This window comes from Brassica oleracea, chromosome C5 (assembly GCF_000695525.1).
Source record: "Brassica oleracea var. oleracea cultivar TO1000 chromosome C5, BOL, whole genome shotgun sequence".
In the NCBI taxonomy this organism is placed as follows: domain Eukaryota; kingdom Viridiplantae; phylum Streptophyta; class Magnoliopsida; order Brassicales; family Brassicaceae; genus Brassica; species Brassica oleracea.
This window is the reverse complement of record NC_027752.1, coordinates 21,597,623-21,606,957: the sequence shown is the minus strand read 5'-3', so window position 1 is coordinate 21,606,957 and position 9,335 is coordinate 21,597,623. Positions and strand designations below refer to the sequence as shown.

At 30.5% G+C, this 9,335-nt stretch overlaps 1 long non-coding RNA gene across 1 annotated transcript; it reads left to right on the top strand.

The window, feature by feature from the left end:
- The first annotated feature begins 2,233 nt into the window (after nt 1–2,233).
- LOC106293828 lies at nt 2,234–3,062 on the top strand. Its single transcript, XR_001260653.1, has 2 exons — nt 2,234–2,394; nt 2,851–3,062. It is a non-coding gene; the product is annotated as an uncharacterized LOC106293828 (long non-coding RNA).
- The last annotated feature ends 6,273 nt before the right edge of the window (nt 3,063–9,335 follow it).

Here is a 9,335-nt window from a genome sequence, read left to right as displayed (position 1 = left end):
TTCAATGGTTTGAAAAAAATCATAAACGTATTTTGTAGTCTTATTTATTTTGATTTGGTGTAACTACTTCAGTTTGATTTTATTTATATTTTAATAAAGTTAAAATTATATTTTATAAAAATAATTTTTTTAGTTATATTATATTGCATTTAATTATTATTTATTTTAAATATATATTTCACCATTTAGTTTTTAATATATATATATATATATACATATATATATATATATATTTAAATATATTCTAATAAATTTTAGATTTTTGTTTGTTTTAAATAAAATATGTTAAACTAAAAAAATCAATTTATTAATTAACCTATTGAACCTATAAATTTAAATAAAATTAATCAGTTACCAATCAAAAAAATATTTGATTAGTGTTGCTTTAGTTTTGTATTTGTGGATGCACATTTACAATTAATTTTGGAAAAATGTATGTTTATACAAAATATGATATATAAGTTAGTGTAAACAATTATATGCATAACTATGTTTACCATTTAGTTTTTTTTATTAAACTTATATATTTATTAGATATGAGTTATTAGTTTTAATATATTTTAATAGTTTTTCCAAAAATAAATACTTATATATAAAATTAGCATTAATGATGATATAAAAGTTAATAGTTATTACCATACTAAAAAAAACTTACCAAATTATATAGAACTTATAAAGAAAATTCACATTTTTCCAAAGCAAAGTCATCATTTTTTCAGAGTGAATGTAATGATGACACATGTACAAATTACTTGGTAAATAATGTCTAGGGGATTAAATATATTTTAATAAATTTTAGATTTTTGTTTGTTTTAGTTAAAATATGTTTAATTAAGAAAAATCAATTTATTAATTAACCTAATCAACCTAAAAATTTAAATAAAATTTTAATCATTGACCAATCAAAATTTTTTTGATTAGTGTTGCTTTTTTTATCATCAAATACAAAGGGGTGCAACACGATGACTTCCCGAGAGGACACCATCCTAGTACTACTATCTTCCAAACACGTTTAATTGCGGAGTTTTGATTAGTGTTTCTTTAGTTTTGTATTTGTTGATGCACATTTACAATTAATTTTGGTAAAATGTATGTTTATACAAAATATTATATATAAGTTTGTGTAGTAAAATATTTTCGTAACTATATTTACCATTTAGTTTTTTATTAATGTAATATATATATATATATATATATATATATATATATATATTAATTTAAGAGTGATATATGGGCTATTAGTTTTAATATATTTTAATAGTGTTGCCAAAAATAAATATTTATATAGAAAATTATCATTAATGATGATATAAAAGTTAATATTTATTACCATAGTAAAAAAACTTACCAAAATTATATATAAATATAAGGAAAACTGTACATGTCACAATTAGTTAGTGTCATGTCACATTTTTACAAAGGCATGTTATCATTTTTTTTTCTTAGGAGCTGTTATTGGTTTGTACATTTTAATGGATTTGAAAATTTTAACCAAAATCAAGTGTTATAGGTTCTATGATATTAAAATCTATATTCAAATTCATTGTTATTGGTTCTATGATTTTAAAATAGATTTCAAAATTAGGTGTTATTCAATAGCAAATATTTGCTCAAACATTTGATTTGAATAGATTTAGAAATGTTTTAAAGAGTAAAATACAAAAAAGAAAATATTGAGTTATACCTTGTTATTTGAATGGATTTGTCTTATAAGTTTTCTCCAATAAAATGACAATATCTCACGTACAAAATAAATTTCCCAAATAAACTATAAGCACTTACATCATGCATGCAATTAGGGATGTTAATTAGGGTTTTTTATAAGAGCATGATTAATGAGAGGTTCTTAAAGTGGAGTTCTTAGCGGAATATAAGAAACTGTATCTTTACTTTTAACTAAAAAAACTAAGAAACAGCTCTTAAATAAGATATTTAAGAATCGGTTCTTAGATTTTTTAATTAAAAGTTAAGAAACAGTTCATTATATTCCGCTAATAATCTCACCCTAAGAATCCCCGTTAACCATGCTCTTAACGGCCTCGTGCAATATTATTACCTGTTGCCCGTTTGTGTAATAAAGTTAAATGGGTTTAGTCGGGTTTGTCCGTTTATGTCCATTTAGTAAACGGGTTTAAACAAAAATACACGGACAGCCCGTTGGCCCGTTGGCCCGTTTAACTTTCTCTCTTGATCCAACGTTTCGATCCAAGCTTTAAAGCTATAAAAATCGCACCTTTCTCTCTTGATCTTCGTTTAGGTTATAGGATTCATCATGGGTACAGATTTAGGGTCTCCGATTCAACACTAGTGTCTGCGTTCTCGTTTGGTCTCGAGTTTGGAACCGTTGGTCCTGTTCGGTTCCTTTGTGAATGATAGAAACAGAGGATGGGTTGTGTAAGATGAAAAATTATTCGACTTTTGTATTTGGAACTTATATAATTGTGAAGTTTTGTTTGGTAGAAGATGTGTTTAGGATGCTTGTACGAGCCTAAGATGTGTTTTGTTTTTTTCTCGCCTTTCTCTTGTTTAATCAATAGCTTATATTATATAGCTTAGGAGACTTTTTTTTATCTCTGCTCCTTTCTAGTTCATGTGATCTTACAAGATTCGATCCTTGTAATTGTTTGATGCTTTTCTTTTTCTTCCAAACTTGTTCGCATGATCATGCTCATACTTTCCAGTTTAATAGTTTCTTCTTATGGGACAGTTCTCCATCTACATATAGTTCTAGTGACTCATGTATTTTTATGTTTGATGGAACAATGGTACAAGGTGTATTGATTATGTCTTAGATCATTTTATAATGTGTTTGATGAAAATATGTAACAATTTGTTATGTTTTGATTATAGACAGGTTCTTTCAAGACCTTGTGCAAGATAGATGAAGGCATAGTATAAGACTACATTTTAGTTATGTTTTGTGGATTTTCTATTCTAGTCGAAACAACCAAAGTTTTTGTTGGAAGTGGGAGCTCCCTTTCCAAAACCACTTTGATTATTGTCTTTCTAGTATTCTAGTTGTGTAAATTCATGAGAACGTGTACTGGATGCAGTTTCATTTACACAGGTTGCTTTATCATTCATAGTGTGAGTTACATTTTTTTAAAGTTAAACGGGCCTTTATCGGATTTTAAATGGGCATAAAATGAACAGGCTTTAACAAACGGGCTTTAAACTGGTTCTACATAAATGGGTCTTTGTTGGACATATAGTAAACGGGCTTGGACGAAACGGGTCTGGACATAAACGGCTGGACAAACCCGTTTTATCATCCCTACTTGCAATATTTTATTCACACCAACTTCCATTTTTCAGTTGGAATGTCGTTTCTATACATGTGTTTCTTTTCAAAAAGCAATATTTTCTGACCTTCCATTTTCTGTAATTTTCATTTACTGATTTTCCTTTTTTAGTTTTTTTTTCTAGAATATGTATGTCATGACTTCTATATAATCTTCATTACACACAAAAATTAAGTTTATACAAAAACATAAAACCTTAAAACCAAAAGCATCAATGGGAGACTTGCATAATACATGACCAATCACAAGAACGAGGAAAAAGGTTCATATATTCAGTGGAGTCCTGAAGAAAATAAAAGTTTGATAAATCTACTTTTAGATGTTGTTGCTTTGGGTTTGCGTGACAGTAATGGCACATTCAGCAAATTTACGGTGGAGAAACGAATTCTGTCTACCCTCAATCGATTTCATGGATGCAAAAAAACTTTTCAATATTACTCAAACAGAATGAAGATCTTGAAAACAAAATATCTAAATGCGGCTGAACTTCTTTGCTTTATGATACTTAGGAAAAACTTCCTTTATGAAAAAGACTAAATACTAGTCCTCTTAACAAAGTTGATGATTTGTTCACTAAAAAAGAAGGTGTAGAAGAAGCTAACGAGATTAATGCTTTGACAACAATCGGTCACAAACTCTTCAATTTGATAGAAGGAAGAGAAATAAGACAAAAACAAGAGGCCGAACAAAAAAAAGTAGAGCAAAATAAAAATAATCTATGGGAAGCAATCAAAGAAGTTTCTAGTTTGGAGGAACATATATGTTACAATGCCGTTAAATTGATTCATCAATTAGTAACGAAAGACTTATTCATTAGCATATCCGTTGACAACAAACGATGAGGTTGGATTAAGCATGATGTGATATGATTTTTATTTGAGCTATTACTTATGTGTTATTATTATTTACTGATGTTGGATCTTATATTTTTTTTTTTTGATAACCGAGTGTCCTGGCCCCACCGTGGTGGTCCAGACTAGAGACCGAGTCCTTAGCGGGTTCAACACCCAGACAAATGGTCTTCGGTCTCGGGCGCCAGAGCAAGTCCGCATGTGAATTCCCTGGTGGCCAGCGGGAATCGAACCCGGGTCCGTATTGGATCTTATATATTGGTTTTTTGCATTTCTTTACATGGTTTTTTATAATGAAATTGGTGTTGGTATTCTTTGTTCTTGTTCGAAACATGCACTAAGCATGTGTCTTTCATACAAACATATTACGATCCACTTATTGAGATGAAGAATCTAAGATAAGAAGAGTTGAAGAGAAGGAGAGATTACAGGAAGTAGATGCATGCAGGTGGATGCGTTTTGGTGGACGCGTTTTGGTGGACGTCAAAAGTCAAAAATGATGTTGGGGAAACTTCTAGACAAGTGGGAACCATTTTGAATTTGAATTAATGCAAATATAGTTGTTAAGTCAGAAGGCAGTCTATTATCATCTGTGTCTGTTTCTATACATGTTAGAGTGATTGTATTGATAATAACACATGTACAAATCACTTGGTAAATAATGTCTAGGGGACATCTAACTTTACTAAATATGATTACAATACTCTAAAACCCCCGAAAGTTTTCATCCTTCAAACCTTAACCAATATGTTAAGGTGTTTCCAACCACACCACTCCTTAGACCATATTTAAAAAAAAACGCAAATCATAATAGGCAATTTGCCAAAAAGACTCAAAACGTAAATTTAAATACAATTTTATACTCCAAATTTAATCAGATGCAAAATTAACATAAAAGTGTAGTAAAATCAGATTTATCCCCTTATGACTAAAAACGGTACACTTTTATGGTTATATTCCTGGGAAGACTTCTCGAGAAGTCTACTCATATATTTAATTTAATAATTAATTTATAAATTTTGAAAAATATTTCGATAGGAAACAAATTGAAATTATGTAAATATCAATAATTTTAAATCACGTAAATTTACATTTAATAAAATTGAATTGTTTCTACATAGATTGTAAGTCATGATTGTTCATTGTTTAGAGATTGATAACATATGTTCAAGTAGTGTTAGTATTTTAGGGTTAGATTTTAGAATCCTAATTTTTTATTTTGAAATTAAGATTTGACTTAAGTGTTTAGTTTTGTATATATTTAATATTTATAAGTTGATTTTATGTTTAATAAAGTTTTCATTACTATCCAGTTAAACTATTTGATTTTAGGATTTATGGATAGAAAACTATTTAAGAAGCATGCCAAGAAGTTATGCACAAACAAACGTTTTTAGAAGTTTTCTAGAACGTAAGGTAAATTTAAGTTATGATACTTCTTCGGAAGTCTCATAAACTATAATGCACTAGCAGTTTTTTAGACAATTTTTTAACATAGTTAAATTTTTTTCCCTCTCAGATGGATGCAACAAAATTGTGATGTTTCTCAGTCTAAAATTCTTTAACTTCTTTCTAATCGCTTTGAATTTGAAGACACCAAATTTAATATCAATTTCTCATCTCTTTAGCTCATGTACTTCTCATCATTCTATCTTATTTTTGAAAGGTTTTTCATTTTATGGTTTTCATCTTATTCTCCTAAAAGTATACCTATAACTATTAGATATGTATTTTGTGTTTTTGTTTTTTGAATAAAAATATAGATCAACCAAATGTGTGTTCTTTTATTATTTAGGCTTAAAAGTTATATTTTTGAGTTTTTCTATGTTTAAGAAATTTTAAATGTTTTTGGATATTCATGTTTTTCATATTTGAAGACAATATGTAGGATTTCATATTTCATTAGAAGACTTCATTAATACTTCGTCTCGAGAAGTCTGCAATGCATATTGATAAATTTGGTAAGAATTTATTTTTCACTAGTTATTTCTGTGTGATTAAAATCGAATAAAGTTATAGATTCATTTTAATGTGATTTTAAAATTGTTCATAGTATATATTTCTCTCTAGAAAATAAGATAAAAATCCCTTATTTTTTTATATATTTATTTTTGTGTGTGTTAAAATCAAATAAAAATATTAATTCAAATTCATTGTGATTATATATATTTTTGTTATTATTTTACTTGTAAAAGTTATAGTTTTCAAACAATATAAAATATATTTTTGTTTTTGTAAACTCTGGACGACCACGTCTTTCCCATTGTATCCTCTGGAGAAATCTTGCTCAGAGTCAGGAGCATAGTACCTTCCTCAGTTGATGCATTGCGATTTGCATTGTCTGCTTGCTAGAAACGCTTCAGGACAATACCAGGTGATGTAGTGGGGAGTGAAGCGAGTGTAGCCTCTTTTTCGAGAATCTGAGCAGCTCCTTTGAACCTCTTGAGAAACTGGATCTGTGCATCATATTTGGATCCGCACTCATCATTGCTCTTGGTCCTTAGCTTGTAGGCTACTCGGTAGTTCGGGTGTGGAAGAGCCTCCCACCAGTCCAGACTTATATGAACGGGTTCACCGTGAGCTATGGATGTTTTGATGGCGCTTCCTTGAGATCTGCTGGCCACTGCTGAAGGACTCGTGATGTTCTGCGGGTAATATTCCACGTCTGACGTTTTGTCCTCTAGTGTGTCCATGGTGATAAGTGGCTCAGGCGGCAAGCCTGTTATCTACCACCAAGATGGTCCGGCACAAGCTTGTTGTGCGTTCCAAGCCTTGTGCAGCAAATCAAACCCGTGAATCAAATAAAATAAATAAATAAATAAAGGGAGTAATCTGTGACATCCCGTTCAATTGGTGACAACTCGTCCTGTAAGACTGTTGTTAAAGGGTGAGGTCTTGGATTCGAGGAACGTCAATCGCACCAACAACCTAATTATGGAGTCAGACAGAACTCATAATGGAGGGGTTGGGGTCGGTGTCCTGCAGGGCTGTGAACCTAGGGCCCACGGGACAGGTAGTTCCCACTGGGCGGGTTGTCATATACTCATTCAAGAAGAGGGAGAGAAATGTGAGTCCTTCCACTACAAGAAAAGTATCTACCCTCCGACAAAAGTTTCCGAGAATCTTTGTTATTGGAAAGTTTGCGATGAATTTCTGATAATTTACCGAGAGCGTACATAATTTGTTGGAAACTAATCATTAAGTTCTGATATAAAAATTTCATCGGAAGTTTATCGAAACGTACCTTGGAATTTTCTCGGAAACGACAATGGCATTGCTTTCTCGGTAAAACGTCGTAAGAATAGACGCAATTTCATCGAAACCGGTTATTATTTCAATTTGTATTTTAACTTTATCATTTTTATTAACTTTACCATTATTCAGTTATTAAAAACTACTGAGAAATCTTTATAGCAATTCATTTTCATTGTTTATCTTTATCTTTTTCATTTCCTTTACTTCTCTCCATCAATTTTTTTGGTAAAATCTCTCCATCAATTTTCTTCGTTAATTTTTTTTTCTCCTCGACTTAGGCCTTGATTGGTAGAGTATTAGCATTTGCATTATGCTCTACATTATACAATCAACAATTGTTAGAAAAACATTTAGAGAAGATTTTAGAAGAGCATTTGCATCTATAATTTATAAAATAAAAGAAAATATATAATTTATTTATTTTATTTTATAATATCATAAAATTATTTTTATAAATTATAAATGTAAATTATTTTTATAAATTATTTTTATAATTATAAATTATAAATTACAAAATTATTTCTATAAATTACTTTTATTTTATTTAATAATATCATAAAATTATTTTTATATCCAGAAAATAAAATTTTGATTTCTAAAACTAATTTACAATAAAAATATTTTTATTTTAAAATAGTATTTCACATTTAAAATATAATTAAATTTATCTAATTAAATTTATTTTAAATGTGAAATATTATTTTTAAAAATATATATTTTAATTATAAAATTTATTTTAAATAATATTTTTTGATATAAACATAATTTTTAAATTATAAAATAAAACATATTAATTATATCTTTTAATTTTATATGTTAATATATTTATATATATATTAGAAATATATTCATTAAAAATAAATATATTATATATTATATACAAATTTTTATAATAATTTTAAATATCATATTCATACTGTTCTACCAATTATCATGTTAAACAATTTAGCAAAAGCATATAGATCCTGCAGCATACTTGTAACATCCCGGGCCCGGCCCAAAAAGAAACTCAAGTGCAGGAGGCCCAAGGAGAAGAAACCCTAGACATAACCCCTCCCATTGCTTATAAAAGGAGAAGTTTCCCTAGGGTTCAGCCACAAGAGAGACAGCAAGCGAAGCCCTGCCTGAGCAGAACCCCGCCGCCGCCTCCGCCTCAAGCCGCCGCCGCTCCATCTCCGGCGAAGCCAGCCGCCAGCCGCCCGCGAAGCCCTAGCCGCCGCAACCGAGCTCCTAGCCGCCGCCTCCTTGATTCAGTTTCGTGCAAGCAACTGAGATCTGAACCCTAAAGGTAAAACTAAGATCTCTAGCTCTAAGTCATTGGAAAATGACAGATTCTAAACCCATCTCTCTCTTGTGTGAATCCGATTCTCAAATCAGATCTCGAGAAGTGACTGTTCCCCAAACCTAGATCCAGATCTACTTCTGCAAAAAGCTAAGGTGAGGACTTGGCTGTGAACTTGCCTCATGTTGAGTAACCAATGGGACTTAGTCCTTTGTTAATCAGTTCTAGATATTGTGTGTATGTGTGATGTGATATGTGATTGATCTTGTCTAGACGATAGTACGTGTTGAAGTGATAAGAACGTAGGCATGTTAGGGTGGTCAAGAATATGATGATAAGGTGTTGAGACGTGTTGTGAATGATAAGTGAAAGATGTAAGAATAAGTACGAATAAGGGATCATATAGAGAGTCTAAGGAAAGTATGTGGGGTAGTAGTCCACGCTAGGTATCCATAGGAGATGTGGCCAATCCACAAGAATATGGGGTAGAAGCCTTGTTGGGGCTACTCACTGATGAAAAGGACGAAAAGATGAAAAGGATGTGCATTGTAGGGTCTTTAGTTCATGTCGGGTAGTATGGGTTTCTGTGTAATAGATCTTATTAGCTCATGACTTGTGATTGTTTGCTCTTCCTGAGTTGAGCTC